The sequence below is a fragment of the Benincasa hispida genome, chromosome 5, assembly GCF_009727055.1.
Source record: "Benincasa hispida cultivar B227 chromosome 5, ASM972705v1, whole genome shotgun sequence".
Taxonomy (NCBI): domain Eukaryota; kingdom Viridiplantae; phylum Streptophyta; class Magnoliopsida; order Cucurbitales; family Cucurbitaceae; genus Benincasa; species Benincasa hispida.
In genome coordinates this window covers 41,552,072-41,569,643 of record NC_052353.1, presented here as the reverse complement: position 1 = coordinate 41,569,643, position 17,572 = coordinate 41,552,072, and the positions used below count along the sequence as shown (strand labels likewise).

General features: G+C 33.4%; 1 long non-coding RNA gene across 11 annotated transcripts in view; it reads right to left on the bottom strand.

The window, feature by feature from the left end:
• LOC120078649 overlaps window positions 1-16,826 on the bottom strand; it is a 21,714-nt gene extending 4,888 nt beyond the window's left edge. Inside the window, exons 1-3 of one of the 11 annotated variants that reach the window (XR_005482060.1) lie at window positions 16,356-16,826; window positions 15,841-15,936; window positions 15,237-15,367 (exon numbers count right to left, since the gene is read on the bottom strand). This is a non-coding gene — a long non-coding RNA (uncharacterized LOC120078649). The remainder of the gene's footprint in view (window positions 1-15,236; window positions 15,368-15,840; window positions 15,937-16,355) is intronic. The other 10 variants (XR_005482061.1, XR_005482062.1, XR_005482063.1 and 7 more) reach the window with 10 other exon arrangements.
• Window positions 16,827-17,572: the final 746 nt, after the last annotated feature.

Sequence of the window (17,572 nt, the reverse complement as noted above, 5' to 3'; positions counted from 1 at the left end):
GGTTCCCCCCATCTCCGCTTTTTTTTTTTTTTTTTTTTTTGTGATTCTACATTGGTCATCCTATTGCATTTTCCCTTTCTTTCTTCTTTTTTCTTTTTTTTTTAGTTTGCTTTGATCTTATACTTGGAATTTAGTTTAGGGATTAATCTCTGCATTTTTCCTTTCTTTCCTTTTAAGAAGGTTGACAAGTGGAGAAGGTGCATCTAACACAAAAGAGACTTCATAACAACATTAATAACAAGTATAATGTAGTATTTATAAAAGCTTATCTTAAAAGTTTATTTGTTCTAAGTTTTGAATTTAGATTCAGTGTTGGATTGTTGTGACTATCCTGCAGTTATGGTAGTCATAGCTTAGTTGTTTTATGTTTCCAGGAGTAGTTTATGGTAGTGGAATTTCTTAGTCATCCTTTGGTAGTTTATGCTTATGCATTATTTGTCTAAATGAATGCATTGTGGGTTAGGTTAATTCTTCATTATCATCGTCGAGTCTTTTGTTCTTTCTTGTTTAACCTGCATTGCGGATTGGAAGGTGGAATGGTTTGAAGAAGAACATTTTGAAGAGGGGTTGTGCCTGAGACTGCTACAAAGAAGGGAAAGGACTACCCTGTTGGCCCTATTCTTCTTGGATTCTTATTTTTGTCGTCATTGGATCATGTGAGTTTTAGATTTGGATGCTAATTCCTCCTTTCCTTTTTCATATGCTTATGCTTATGTTTTGGCATATTTTGGATTTTTATTATATGATTTGAGCTTTTGTATGGTTTTTTATAACAAGAACATGATTTTGTGTGTTTCAAGTGTTTTGTGAGAGAGTCTTATTTCAGGTTGGTTTATTTCTAATTCTTGAATTGTTTGTTTGTGCAGTGAATTTTCTTCATCTTCTTATCTACTTTGTTTGGGGTTATTGTATTCTTTTATTTATTTATTTTTCATCAAGATCTTGTTTCTTTACATTCTGATTAGTGATTAGTGCATAATGTGATAGCGGCCTAAAATTGAGAAGCAATCATGTTTGTAGTCTGAATTTATTCTTATCATTGGAAACTTTAAACCCTTTGACTATTGTTTTGTTTCGCGAAAGTTTTACCTAGACTTGGATTAGCTTGTGGCTCTTGCTAGAGCAGTAGTAGTTTAATTGGAGCATAAATCGGAAAATCTAAAGCTTCCTAAAAGTTAAGAAGACATAATTTTTTACTTTTGGATGAAGCCATTGTAGGGAAACAATGTTTAAATCTTCTCTGTTTCTTCTTTTAGTAAACAATTCTCTTAAGTCTTCTGCCATGAATTGCCCCGCAAACAGTTGTCATTCCTATAAATTCATTATAAACTTTGAGTGGCTTAGTTCTTCTGTAGTCAGATTTGGTTTTCTTTCACCAGTACTTGAAGTAATCAACTCAAATATTCTATTTAGTTAATACGCAATATATTCATGAATAATTATGGAAGTCAATGTAGAAAAGCTTAAAAAATTTGGACCAAAAGAACAACTGTTCTTCACAATGAGAATTCCTACTGATGCTAGCTATTTTTGCTAATATCAGGGAATAGGGATGTTTCTTTTTCATCATCATGGTTAGTCAAAAATTTGGATAGATATGGAGAATGAATACTTATCTTGTCGTGTCTATCTTCGACACTGGTAGTAATTTGCAGATGTATCTTATGTCCCAAGCAAATTTTCCTATATAGCAACAACCTTCAACATGAAACTTAGAAATAAGATTTATTTAATTTTGTTTCAAAGTCCATTGCTATAATCATTATATCTGTTGTGCAAGCTTGTGAACCAAAATAAAACTTCTTTCCTTTCTTTCCTTTGTTTTGTACTTCTATTTGAATTTTCTTAATACTCCTCTTAGGTGAAGTGATTGGAAACTGGGGAGACCTTCTGGCCATAAAGAAAGTCTTGCAGGACAAACATTAAGGAATTTTTTCTTTATTTTTTCCATCTTCATTCCGACCTAATTAATGAGTGTTTATTAGAATCTTCAAGGGGCTAGCTTTATTCACATTGTTCTAAGGTTGTCATCGAGATGTAAAGCCTCATAATCTTTGGTTATGTAACGTATTTGTGTCCTTATTATTTTGTGAAGCTAAGTAATATTTTCTCTTCTCCTCATCTTTCAATCGGGTTCATTTTGATTCTTCCTTTCCTGGAGCTTTAATCTCAAAGAGAATAGCCTGGAAGCGCTGGCATTGAAGCGCTTTGGAAGCTTTTGGCTTAATGGGTTTTTCACCAACCTCATATGGCGCCACCAATGGCTTCTCTCCCATCATGGATTTTTCTAATTCTGCGTTTCTAGCTTCTTCTGGGTATTTTTGTTGTCGACAGGTATTTTCTCTTTTTTTTTCTTTTTTGTGCCTGAGATCTTATTTCTTGGGTATATTACGTGAAAGACATAATAGAGTTGAAAACAAATCAAAGGAGATGGTATGCTTCTCTAAATGCACTCTTTGAGTTTAATTGAAAAGTTAAAGAATACTATATGTGATTTTGCTTTGCGATCATTAGTGAATGCAATTACCAATATAAGTCAAACTATGGGATAAAGAATGGATTGGCAGGAGATCCATGTGTGCCAAATGGAGTACCCCTTGGAGTGGGATGAATTGTAGGAATGCCAACTACTTCAAGAATCATTTTACTTGTAAGTGCAAGTCTTTTATGAAAGTTTCTTTGTACTTTTTTAGATGCCATCAAATTCCTGTTTCCAGAGACTAAGTTTAAAGGTCTTTGTTGTCTCTGTAGCATTTAAAATGTTGTCATGTTTCTGTGATGCCTAAGGCGAAATTTTTCTTAATTTCAAAATATTTGAAATTTGAAAGTGGTTTTAAATTTAAGTTGGTTACTTAATTAGATGTTTGAATTGAGAACTTTATAATAAGTATTTGTTTAGTTTACATGAGTTGTCATTGAATATAGTTGGTTAGTTTTTAAACGAAGTTTTTGTTGGATTCGTTTATGAAGTATTGATATTACGATTTTTGGAGAATTATTGGGTATTCTGTTGAAGAAAGTGGTTGTGAAATATTAATTGGAAGTTGTTTCTTTTGAACAGGTTAAGGTAAATTTTCTGTTTTGTTGTGGTAACGTTGTTATGTTGTCGAAATTTTTCAAAATAAGAAGTTAAAAAAAAAAAACTTGATTTCTTGATTGTTTTGAGAAGCCTTTAAACACTTAGTAAGTAGAATTCTAATCCTAACTAGAGTCTATTTTCTTGGCATGCTAACATGATCCTTGATATTTACTTATTTGTTCAAATTGTTTTAGTGTTCTTACTCTTATTTTGTTCAAATTGTTGTTTTTTATCTACTTTGTAGGTGGGAGAATAGCCCCTAAGCTCCAAAAAATTGACATCAAAGAACTTGGGAAGACATCGTTGAGAACATTTTCATATTATCTTCAGCTTATTTTTATACATTTTAACTCATTTGTAATTTATTTATTTGAATGCTATTCTTGTAACAACTTAGTAATGTATTACTTGATCAATGCAAAATATATATGTATAACTTCATGGTTGATAGTTGGAAATTTGCTATATAAACGCATATGAAGTTTGATTTGGATAAAGAAATAAACAAGCACACATTACAATGACAATTTTTTATATTTTTTAAAAAAAATAATGACTGATTTTCAACCCAACACGAAGACATAATGTCGTTTTACTTTTTGACCGACATTAAAAATGGGATTTGACATGGCATTTAAAAAAAGGGATGGTTTAAAACTGACATTAAGGGCTTAAATGTCGGTCGACAACCGACATTGAAGATCAGTGTACAAAAGGTCTTTAATGTCAATTTTAAACGATATTGTAGAGGGTGTACAATGTCAGTTTAAAAACGCGACATTAAAGACCTTTTTTATAATACTATCTTAAATGTCGGTTGTCCAGAATTCTTATATGTGAAATGATCTTGTTTTCAAAAAATTAAACACTAAGACGGTAAACCAAACACACGTTGCCTTAACATCTTAATAATCTAGTAAAATAAAATTTTACTAGATCGAAGATCAAATAAAAGCTAGTTCTAATATAACTTATCGAAGTGCACTAGTTAAACTATTAAAACATAGTAATGCAGAAATCCAAAACATATTTACATAAAAGATTGGGTGAAGGATCAATCTACTTTTGAAACATACAAGGCAATGGAAGACAAAAGCTTAACCCAATTCACAAAAGGCAACCTAAAATGGTCAATTTGAATATTTTTCCACTTTTTGCTTCTGGAAATCAACTGGCGGTTTCTGGAAGCAAAGAACTTTCCAAAGTTGGATTCTCTGTGACTTTGGTGGGTTTTGCTCACATTCACAGCTCCTCCAAATGGCTTCACCATCATATGGTGGGCGCTTGGTATAAGAAAGAAGAATGGAAAAGAAAAACCTTCTTTCTTCAGTATTCACCACCCACGCCTGTGCTCCACACTTCATATTGTCAATTGGCTCCAAACCTGCACACACAACCATGAACGTCGGATTATGCTTCAATCTCTTCAGCCACAAAAATCTATTTACCACACGAGTTTGAGCTTGTTGGAATGCAATTGTCATTGTTTTAAGCAACGGAAAATCATTTCACGTTTCTTTGCTATTAGCGTCTTTTCCTGTTCTAATGTCGTAAGCTATTTGTGAAAGGCTAAGGAAGTTTACCGGGTGTCACAGCACCAAATCTAATGATAAGAAATTGGATAGAGAAAGGGAAACTCTGAATCCCTCTTTTGCCACCTTTTGAGCTCAATTGGAAAATGTTGTGTTCTTTCCTTTACCTATGGCCGAAGAGATTGCATACATGTCTACATTAATGCATAGTAATAAATATAGAATGCAACATACTTGAACAACATCACCAAATGTTGACATATAAATGCATTTGGGACTGGTTTTTGACAGGACATCCATTCTTCATCTGATTTTCTCTTCACTTGCAGCCCTCCAGACCACCAATCTTGAGCGCAGATTGTCAGGCACCAGCAGTCTTTGTGGGACGGCCAAACACCAAGCACGAGATCCCGGAGACGGACATGGCAGGATAGGGATTCAACCTCAACCAAAGCTCGTCTGCTCGTCGTTGAAAATAGCCCTTCTAGTCCATCAGCACAGATAACGCCCAGACTCGAAAAAATCAGCCACGCTAGTAGCTTACTGAGCTAGCTAATTCCAACTCTCTGCATAGGTCCCGCATGTTTCCCTGTTCAAGAAACCAATCACGTCAATTTCGCTAATGACATAAGGCAACACAAATAACAAGTCCTGCCCGGCAGTAGAGCAAAGGGATGTTTGTGAAGTGATTCTTAGATAGTAAAATCACTTTTAACATGTTTTTAATTATTCAAAAACCAATTTTGAATGAATATAAAATTACATTCTTAAATTGTTTAAATTAAAATATTAAATTAATTTTGAGATGATTAAATAATGTGTTTCAAAGTGATTTTGAATACGATAAAAAGTGCTTTTTAACAATTTCACACTTCAACCATAAGAAGAAATACAAGAGCACAGTTTTACAGGGAAATTTAATACAAAGCAGTTTGGTGTGCCAGTTTTCCCAAACTCAAACAACAATTCCCTTAATTTCCTGCTTTCAAGCATCCAAATATAGAATAAAAACATGAAACTAAATTTCTACGGGTAAATATGAAATCTGATGTATGCATTTCATCCAACACAAGGTAAACATATTTGAAGCAGATAATGAAGCAAGTACCTAACCCAGGGGGATATTGCGGGCCTACTGATTAGCAATACCCTCAAATTTCTCTGTCATTTGGGTCATGTGAAGCGGAATGAAAGTCTCATACCTTAACCAAGAAATCAAACACCTCCTTCCAATCCCTAAACGTTTTTTCGTAATTCTCACACGTCATGGAATCCCCATAGCGTTAGCTGCATCTCCTTCACCTTCCTCTTCTCCTCCAACTGTCCTGATCAAAAAAACAACTTGGCTGTTTCTTAATTTCGCGCGAGTGCAAGCTCGAGAGGAATCCTGGTGATTACCTGGAAGAAACCCCAGTTTGCGCAAGGCAGAGGCTATTTCAAGAACGAGCTGTTGGGTGGTTGCGAGAGAGGGAGATGGAGAGATCTATGGTTGGAACTTCTTCGTTAATGGGTGAGAGGTTTTCGAGCTTGGGGGCGGGTGCTCGAATGGTTGGAATGAAGGTGGAATCCATGGCCAAGGTCTTCTCCCATGGCGGCTGAGTTCTATGGATGCCTTGAAAGGGTTTAGGATGAAATTGTAAGTTTGGAGAAATGGTTGGGTGGGATCATCACCATTGTTAAAGGAGAGAGGAGGAATGAATGTGGACGGATTTGCAGGTAATTGACATGGTTTGATGGGAGAAGATGAAGATTTGTCGTTAACCAAATTTGTTTTTCGGGTTTTTTTTTTCCTTTTGCCGCGGGAGAAAATTAAGTCCTTTTTTTTAGGAACCCATGTGCCGAAAGAAATTTTCCTGTTTCTTTATTCAAAAAAAATGAAAACCTGCCTTGGGATTCGATTTGACCGTTAAGAAAAATTGATTTTAAATTTATTTTTTTGTTTCTCTGAATGTCGAGATTTAAAATGTATTTAAAATTTTTTGTTGCTTTAATAGTAAAAAAAATAAAATAAAATAAGTTTTTAGTTTGCTAAATTGAAAATTAAAAAATATGGCGCAGTTATAAATAAATATAGAAAGAATCATTACTTAAAAATAAGAATTTGAAATAATCATTCATTAGAAGTTTACATAAGTGATTTGAAATCAATCTTATTAGAAGTTCATAGTGATTTGAGAACAAATAATTGGTATATATTCGTCAAAAAGGTAATAATAACAAGTCATGTATGATAGATTCAATTCAACTATAGTCGATCATAAATGTACTTTTTGATAAAAGAAAAAAACTTAGGGAGCAATCGGCTGCATACATCTTTTTTGCAACTCCGATCAGCATCCAATGAGATTGTGGCTACGTGACATATATTTTTTTTTTAAAAAAATTGTGAATAAAAGAAATGGGGAAGTATGGATATACGGTGCAACTTCCCCTGGATAAATCTTAAATAATGTTTTAGAAACACAATTCGTAATCTTAAAATTTAATTTTTTTGAAGTCATTTTTTTATCCTATTGAATAATAAGAACAAGTTTCATGTAAGGATAGGCAATATATGATACTTTTCACAATTTATCGAAGGAAATGGTACTATATACTATCTTTTCTAAAAAGGAAATCTACGATAACTATGGTAATATATACCTAAAAAAAACATATAGTAAACTAATAACATTGGGACTACATTAATTATTAAAAGTAATAAATACTAATTTGGGCATTTGAAAGGTATATACATGAATTGGAACTAAAAATCCAAAGTAAAAAGGCCAAAATAATATTTCAATCTAAAAAAATAAATAGTTATGAAAAAAAATCAAGTTCCTTTTTCTTTTCCTTCTTTTTTAAGGTCAAATCAAGTTATTTGTTTGTAACATAATAATTAATGGTCTAAAAATCCACTTGAACATGTCCTATATTTCTTTCGAACAGTTTTCATATATGTGTAAGGTTTGAAATCAATAAAAAATGGTGACTATATTGTTTAAAGAAAAAAAAAAAAAAAAAAACTCTACAAAATAGAAACAAAATTATCAAACAAAGTTATCATTAATGTTTATCCATACCAATAATAAGATAAATGAACTTATTTATAGCTAAAGGTATAAATGTACCATTCTAAAACTTAAAACCCTGATGAAAAACTAAAACTCAAAACTTGCCTTGTTCAGAATCTTACTAGAAAGCTAAGTATTTTTTTGTTTTTCCAAATAAGGTGAAAATCATTACAAAAAGATTGAAAGGAATCTAAACATAAATTTCAAAACATGAAACTAAAATTGTTAACTATGTGTTCTAAAATATAGATCTAATCTCTGTATAAGAAATTTATAAAATCGATTTTTATAACCTCTTGAATTCAATTCTACTAGAATTCGTCGTTTGCCATCCATTATATCAAACTTGATGTTAAAAAAGACAAAAAATTGAGTAAGGATCTTTTATTTTTCTAATATCGTTGTTAGATCCATCAATAATAAAACTGAATATGAATCTTTTTATTTTCCTAAACATCGAGGTTAGTTATGAACTGGACTTAAATTGGACTGTTGCTTTGTCCCTCTGACCAAATTATTTCACATGTTTTAATATGTGAATCAATCTATAAATTCATGTTGACCCTAAATTGACTTTGCTTGTATCACTTTACAACTCTAATCCCCAAACATCATAACCTCGGAAGACAATGAGAGGAAGTTAAATAGATCCTTGCTTTTTCGGTAAACATTAATACCCTTATCACAAAAATTTAGTACTTAAAGTTTGAAAATCCCGTGTTTCCATTTTGATATATTTCTTTCATTCCCGCAGCAATGAAGACTACAGCTAAAATGAGCATAGCTACAATTATAATGTGTTTGTACTATAACTCTTGAGTTTTGATATGATTGGACTTTTTCTCCTGAGTCCGATATTGGGTTGAGAAAAAAAGGGAAAAAGAAAAAAAAGAGGCAGCGGCAAGAGAATTGTTGTTTTCTCTTCCCTCCAATTTCCACAAAAAGTCTTGACAGTGTTGTTCACTAAAAAAATTGTTAAACATAAACCAGTAGAACTTGGATCAAATAGAAAAAACCTTTGCTCCAAATTTATGAAGTTTCAATGTCGATGCCGGCTGCAACAAAGTTTACGGTAAGCGGGTAAGGGTCAAACTCAATCTGCATTGCAACTATTTACAGTAACTAGGAATGCTCACGAAAATGTTTGGGGTTACGATTCTCAAAGCAGATGGCATTGAGGTTGAGAGAACAAGATAAGACAAAGTATTGAAGCCGTGCCTGGATTTTGCAGAAAGCCTGTGGTTTGATCGGCGGCGAAGATGACCTCGAGAAAGGCGTTGGCCTTGTCCTTGTACTGATGTTTGAGTACTTTTGTGAAACTCGGCAGGGGCAGTGCTCATGGCAGCTTGATACAGATTTTGACACGTCAGAAGGCCTGAAGAGAGCAATTGAGAATTCAGGTTGTATGTAACTAAACAAGCCAGATCATAATTAATATGAAAGGCATGTTTAAAAAGAAAAAGAAAAGGATTTAATATCAAAAAGACGAGAAAAATGCAGCCTAAAAAGAATTTTTCAATGTTTGTATCTGATGAAGGGATGAATCGTGGATATAGCATCGGAAATCCAAGAATGATTTCCACTTTCCCCATCTTCAATTCTTTCGAAAGCCTAAAGGCAGTCCCGGAGATTTTTCTGAGGTAATGCTTATTAGATTAATAAAAGCTTGCAAAGTATAAAAAACTTAGAATCAAGTTAATACAGGATATAATGATTATAGGGAAAAATATACTGAGTATGCAATTAGTCGAGAAAGATCATGGCCTATTCTTCTAAACAAGATAACAAGACTTTTCAATGACAAAAATAAAAGAGACTAATGTTTCGAAAATTACAATAAGACATAATAAACATAGAAAACTCCAAGTATGAGGGATAAAGCAGGCCAACGAGGAGGAAAATCCATCTCATATTAGCGAATAGAGGATAGTAAAATCAGAATTAAAACGGATGATAAAAAAGAAGGCCAACCTGTAATGAAGCTTTTGGATAGTGCATCTACATATCCTGCCATGGATAGAGCTTTAATCTAGATTTCTGCTTTTTCAACAGAATCTTCGGGCCATTGGATTTTTACATCATCCTCATCATCCTCAACTTTGTTAGCATTTGTTATTATGGATTTCCTAGCAACCAGCAATTGAGACACCGGCAAAATAACACATTTCTGAGATCTCTGCTAAATGCTCAAATAAATAAACTTATATCAAATAATCAGCCGCACCATATCTGAGGTTAAATATCAGCTGGAATGCTTACAAACGTGTCATAGAAATTAAATGGCTGAATGTCTCAGCTGGAATGTTTACACACAGTGTCATAATAAAAAAAGAAAACTGTGCATATCTCACGTGGATGCTTCCGAATGAAGTGATTCTAAATCTGTCGACAGTCTTTGGCATTAATTTTCCAGGGATAACAGGCAAGTTCGACTATGGAACTTCCATACCTGCAAGTGATAAAAAACCATTAAGGGCCCTAAGGCATTTGCAATACACTACAAGAGTCCCATGAACTTCGTTCAGTATAATAAATGTGAAATAAAAATTCAGGCATAAGCATTTTAAGGAAAATTTTTACCCTGCGGCCATTTCAGCAGCCTCTGCTGACACTAGAATCATATAAACTCTTCATCTCATCATTTCCCTCTTCACCCAAACTACTAAAATTTTACCTTTTCCTGATTTTAACTGCTGCCTTCAAATTTCATTACTCAAACTGAAAAATTTGTTGGACCTGTTTTAAGCTTTCCATCATAATAGCAGATTTCTGGTCTGAGAATATTTTCCTTTCCTTCGGTTATATAAATAAAGTTAGTGGTTGGACAGGGCCCTCCAACCTCCTGCAAAAAAGTTGTAACTTGGTTTAAATAGAAGTAGCACGCAATATATAATTATTTAACTTCCCAGATTAGAAAGTGACCTCTAACTGTTTGGACCTCAATATAATAAAAGCATCGATCAAATGTCACTTCATCATCTTCTAAAATGATCCTCCTCGGCATGTGTTTTCGCTCTCATTAGAGGCCTTCTCATTCAATGCCAGTCTCTGTAATCAGTAATCCATGGTTTTCCTCCCAACGAGCTCAAGAACTTCCATTCCCTTTGGTCGTGAGAGCCTTCCCCTCTCTCTGTAACACAAATAAAATCTCAGATCATTAAGAAGTCAAAAGAGAAGAAGAATCAGACAGAATTCAGATTTAGCTATTTCTCGGGGATTCAATCAGAAAAAAATAACAAAATTTTAAGAACTAAATTATGATGGTGAGTGTAAAGGGAGTAAAACTGATTTTTCAAGCTTTCTATTGGTTATTTTTAACACAAACTATTTAACTTACTTTTGGTACTAACTTTTACTTTGGCTTACAGGAGAAAGAAAAAAACTAAAAGACTTATATATATTATCTATATAATATTAATATATAGAAACAAATTTTGTACCCAAAATGTATCCTAGTCCTGGAGTAAATGATTTTTCAGCTTTTCTTTGGTTATTTTAACACATAGTTTAACTTAACTTTTGTACTACTTTTAACTTTGGCTTACAGGGAAAAGAAAAAAAATTAAAAGACTTATATATAATATTATCTATATAATATTAATATAAGAAACAAATTTTTTTCCCACAAAATGTATCCTAGTCCTACACTAGTTTAAATGATTTTTTTTTTAAGTCAACACGTGGTGGTGGAGATTTGAACCTCTAACTTTGAAATTTGATGGTATAAATGTGTTTAAGGCAGTTGAGGTAAGCCTCATGTTAGCAATCTATAGTCTATAGTTTAATTATTCAAGTAATGTCAAAAGTAGGAAAAATTATTTCTTCAATAGTAATGTTAATTATATCAAGTAATGTCAAAGTAGTGAAAATTATTTCTTCATAGTAAGTAAATAGTACTGGACCATATGAACATGCACTAAGTTTCAGTGTGTTGGTTGTACTACACTTAAATTCAATGATATATTAATGTTTAGAACTAATTTATCAATTGATAAATTAAGAAAGAGCATTATTTGAGAAGGAAAATGATAAGGGATAACAACCTCCAACAATGATGGTGCAACAGAACACAGCTGCTGCTGGTATTTCCTTGATGTTGAATGGTTTTCTGCAATATTTGCAAGCTGAATTACTCAAGCCTAGGGAACAACTATAGAATATTACTTCCTTAAACATTCAAATTAAAAGGGGAAGAAGGAGAGAAACACAAAGCAACGAGAATGATAGAGTGTTAGTGCAGTAGAGGCACATTCATAATTCAACCTTTTAACTTTAATCATTTTTTTGAAAAGGAAACGACTTTTCTCAGTGAAGAGGTGAAAAAGAGACTAAGGCTTAAAATGCAAGATACAAAAACGAAATAAGCTTTTAACTTTATCATTAGAACTTTATCCATGGGAAACTTTTATCCATTTGAATCAAAGCAATCCAAAACTCAACAAGACATTAATGCCATCACAACTTTAGACAAATTGCAAAATTTATATGCATTTCAATTCAGAGCTACTGCAGCACATGGTCATCCAAGAAAAACATTTGCAAGTTGTCTTAATGTGTTTAAACTTCAAACTAACCATTTAACAAGATAGACATACTTGTGAACGAAATCATCTTGCCCCTCTCAATGCACTTCCCAAGGGACTTTCCATGCTCCTGAAGCTATATTCTCCACAGAAGTATCCAGAACCTTAAGCCTGTAATTAATGAAATGAGAGATGACTAAGTTGCCAACCCCCAAATTCTTAAATTGCAAGACACAGAATGGATAGCAAGAGCTATCACATTGGGGAATCAAGTCCCACATAATCATTTAATCAATCACTAGTATAATCATTAAATGACTGAGTTAATTCATAGTTCTCCTATGTCTTACAACCTGGTATAAAAGTAGGTGTTCGGGAAATAGACAAGGTAATTGAATTTAATCGAAAACAAAATATCAAAAAAGATTGAGAAAAACATGACATTGATATTAAAAGCAAGAAGACAGGTAGGGGCATATATAAAGCTAAGAAAAACAGGAGCTATATTGGGCAATTTTGTGGCATGGATACTAGCATGGTGTGATATCATCATGGATCCCTTGAGGAATGGAAAACCAGAAATCAAACCATCAGTCTCTAAGTTTTACTCGAGGTTAACTCTAGTATTGGTTTTTGGTTTGTGTGCTACAGATTTGCGGAACTTTCTCACAGTTAGTTAACATTAATTCCACTAGGTTCTTACAATGTGGGTGCAAGAGAATAAATCATATACAGAATTTGTCTGTTCAATCCATAGGAAATTAAAAATACAAAGAAATTTCATCCATCGAAAGACAAGATTATGTCTTGTGCAACCCTATTCTTAATATAAACTTGCCTGCCAAAACTGAATCCTCGCTGGCCTTCTCTAATTTATCCAAGGCAGATTTTCGGAGCTTATCATTCTCGTCTTCACTCACTTTCAGCTGCAGAATCTTTCTACTTCTTTTTCTCCTTGGAAGGCTCACAATGTTCATCTTCATTGTTCAAGTCTACAATGCTTTTAGCAGCTGTCCTGAGCAGCAGCAGCAGCCTGCAATTGTTCACACACAACACGAACGCAGAAAAAAAAACGGTAACTAACAACATTTTGCTCCTTTCGTTGATAACCATCATAAAAGAACGAATTGTTCCCCAATTACATCGCAGAAAAACTCAAACTACGGAGCTCATGACAGAAAATTGCTTCTTTATCAATTATAAATAACAACAAAATTAATAAGATCACATGAAACGTTCTGATAAAGTCAGTTATTGAAATTGAACATTGATTTACACAAAGAAAAAAACTCATAACAAGTTGTAATCAAGGCTCCTAAACTATGTACAGACCAAAACATAATCGACTTTATCTCTAATTTCAGCACCGCAACAAAATGCCTGACCAAACGGAATTCCCGCCAAACACAGAACGCGTTATAGACTAATAATAGATTCAGTACTTTAAACCTCTCAATTAAGAAACGAAAACCGCCTGATGATCCTAAGCAACAGAAATTTCAATAACCAGGCAACTTCCACAACCTAATTCACGCAAAATACAACAACGTTGAACTAAGTAATAAAGACAACACAATAGGCATAGACATTTCGAGAGATCTTTCGGCGGCTTCTGGAGATCTGAGGAACAGAAAAACGCAGAGAAATCCAACCTCGCCAGCCTCCTCCTCCTCCTACGCTAACTTTTTGAAAGATGGTTCTTCATTTGCTCTGCTTTCTTCATTCAATCTCTTGAACTTGCTTGTTAGGAGGCTCCGTAGCCGCCTCAGTTGGCGTTCTTCTCTTCCTCCATTGTAGTCTCTTACCTAAAGATTTCCGCTGATCAAATTTTCGCAATCTCAGAAGAAATTTAAATGGAATGATGGAGCGTTTGAGTAAATATCTCAAAGAACCCTTTTGGCTGTTTTGTTGTAGTTAGTTTTCTTTCTTTTCCTTTTCTTTTTTCTTTTTTTTTTTTTTCCTTCCTTATTCCTTTTGAAATCTGGCACCGAAACTGGTGGAAGTAAAACGTGAAGGCAGATTTAATTTCTTTCTCTCCCTGCCCGTCGTTTTACGCTTTCTCTACGACACGTTTTGAGCTTCTTAAAGAGGTTGTTCGGGGATGGGCTAGGCTTTTGAAAGCACAATGTTTGGGAGATGGGCTTTTTGCAGGCCCAAATTTGTAAAATGACAAATCCCAACTCCATAAAAATTTAGGGATTTTTAGATGTAAAGAATAGATACATATTATGTTTAATAATCGTCACCTTTCATTTTTTAACACAAAAAAAAAAATAAATAATACAAATCTATTGGTCTCCCTATGGTGTTATTATATATATAATATTTAATTTATTTATTTCTCTCTTCTCATGCATACTTTCTCCCATCTAGTATTTTCTCTCTCTCCTTATAATATACTTTCATATATTCTCGTCCAACTAATTCACATTTCATTTTCTTCCTCTTCCTCTCTTTTCTCCTTCCTCTCCCTCTCTTTTCTCCGGGTGTGAATTGCAAGCGGTAGATGATGGCCGTGGGATGAAATGGATGACTCAGGACACTAGAGATATCCACGGGGGGACGGGCAGAGACGAGGAAAGCCATCCCCGTCCCCACGAATTTTCCCACGTGGAAACAGGGCGGAGATTCCCTCGCGGGGATTTCCGCGGGGAAAAAATTCCTCCGCCTTTGTTTTTTTTAATCAAATATAGACTTTTTCATGCAATTTATTGAAACAAAATTTCCTTAGTGCAAACTTTCAATAAATATTATCATTTTTCTATTTAAAACATCCATTGCATAATCCATCATTATCTCTCATTAAAAATTCACTAAACTTAAATAATAAAACATCATCTCATAATTCATCACTATTCTCATTAAAAAATTCAACTCAAAACTTAAAATAATTATAAAACATCCATTATAATCCTCATATTATTCTCATAAATTCACTAAACTTAAATAATAAAACATATCAAATTCCATACTATTTTAAGAAAAAGGTTACAAACATGACAACAACCAATATATAACAACATATTTAAAAGTTGAAAGTCCTTACCATCACAACTCAATATGATTTAGCTCTTGCTTTGTTCATAGGCTGTTCCCTTAGAGATTGACGGACATGACAAGTGTGGCATTGTCTAAAACCTGACTTGACATTTGAAGGATGAAAACATTGTCTAAAACCTGACTTGACATTTGAAGGATGAAATAATGTACAAATAGCTTTTACATACGGGGCTTCTAATTAAAAACTCATAGTTATAAAAGGAAGAAATAGAGGATGAACTTTATGGGCTAAAAAGAAAGGAATTATCAAATATATACAAGAAGAAGTGATTGATGAAGACTTATAGAAAGTAGAGATTCTACATAGCTTAGCAGGTAAGCATGCAAAAGTTCTAGGCCAGCCTCTTGCTATTATATATGAAAGTGAACAAGATATTTTGCATTACAATACAAATACTTTCCTCTCTTTATTTGAGTGAACAATATCACACCAAATCAAAAAGGACATAACTCTATAGTTGATGCCTAAGCTAACAATCATTTACATTGGCAGAGAACTAAATTAAATCACACCATTCTTTTCATATTCTATGGACATAATCAACGAATTCCAAAGCAAAAGAATAAGGGAAAAAGAAGGGATTGAATACCTGTGTCCTGAATGATTTGATTACATGTATCAACAACTTGTCCCCTACTATCTGCCTCACTTTCTTTATCAACTCATGCCTTGAAATCTTATGATCCTAAAATTCAGAAGCTTAACAAAATGAGATCATCATAGACATAAAAAGTTATTTTTCAAAATGGAGAACAAAAGAATTGGCCATATAGACAAAATAAGATATCAAATTTTACATATCCTGTGGCCTTTGTGATACTTGGTGATCATAACAATTTCAGTAGTAGACAGAATCTTAGAGAGAACCGAAATCAAAGATGGAAATGGCATCAACAAATTTCAATTTTCAACAATCAAACACCTTAATCAACAAATTAGATTATCACGACATTAGAAACACAACGAACAAACACCTTAATCAACAAATTTTAATTTTCAATCCATTTTTCGCAATCAACCAAAATGAAAATCTTAAAAAAGAAAAAGCAAATACAACACAGAGAAAGGGCAAGCAAACAGTGAAAAAGTAATCTAATAACTCACTGAGTATGACTAAAGAGAGAATGGGAGATAGCTCTGAATCTACGGAATCTACAGACCCACCGGATCGGAAAAGCTGGATGGACGGACGACCAGAGGAGATCTACAGATCTACGGATGGCGACCCACCTCCACGACGGAATCTATGGACTCTACGAACGACGACCTCCACCATGCCAGTGACGACCCGCCAATGTCGGTGACCCAAATCTACAGATCCAACCAACGCCGATGACAGAGACCACAACAACGATCGGGAACCGTTATTGAAGACGACAGAGACCCACGACAACGCCCACAAAAACGATTGGACAACGCCCACGACAATGATTGGATGACAGAGACCCAAACAACGCCGGTGACGACAACGATCGGACAACAACAACTTTGGTAATTCGAGAAGAGAGGGTTTGGTAAGAGAGAGTGAAAGGAGAGAGAAGGTTTGACTGAAATGAAAGAGATTTTTTAATAAAGTAAGAAAAAAAAATAAATTTAGACCTTTAATGTCAATTTTAAACTGACATTAAAGCCTATTTTCAATTTCGGTTTAAAACCGACATTAAAGGTCCATTTTTTTAAAATTAACATTATACATCCGATTTCACTTTTTCCAACCGACATTAAAACCCAAAATTCTTGTAGTATTTTAGAAAATACTTAAGTGTTTGACAATCACTCAAAATAGTTTTTGAAACACATTCGAATTATATTTAAATAGCTTTTATCAAAAAGTTTAAATAAAAATGACTTCTTTCAATTTTTTTTTTCCTCTAATCAATCCGAACATGCCCTTTGACTCTTAAACATAATTTCCTTTAAGAATCGTTAATGCATTTACTCTAATTGTCCATTTTGTAAAACCGACATTTGAAGAACTTTACACATATTTGAGAATCAATGAAGTAATCTAATAGAATGTCTAAATTGTTTGACTTATGAAAGTTTACAGGTGTAAATTGATATATTTACTAAAATTCAAGTTCAAATTGATAAAATTATTTGTATAAGATTTTAAACGATACAACCTCTAAAATTTAGGAGTACAAATTGATATTTACAAAAAAAAAAAAAAAAAAATACAAGGGTAACTCAATTACATTTAAGTACTCAAATCTAATTTGACACATTAGAAATACATACAAAAGAAAAGAAATTTTAAATAATGCAAAAGCACTTAGGCCTTGTTCGGTGGGAAATCTAATAATGGAAATTTGAAAACA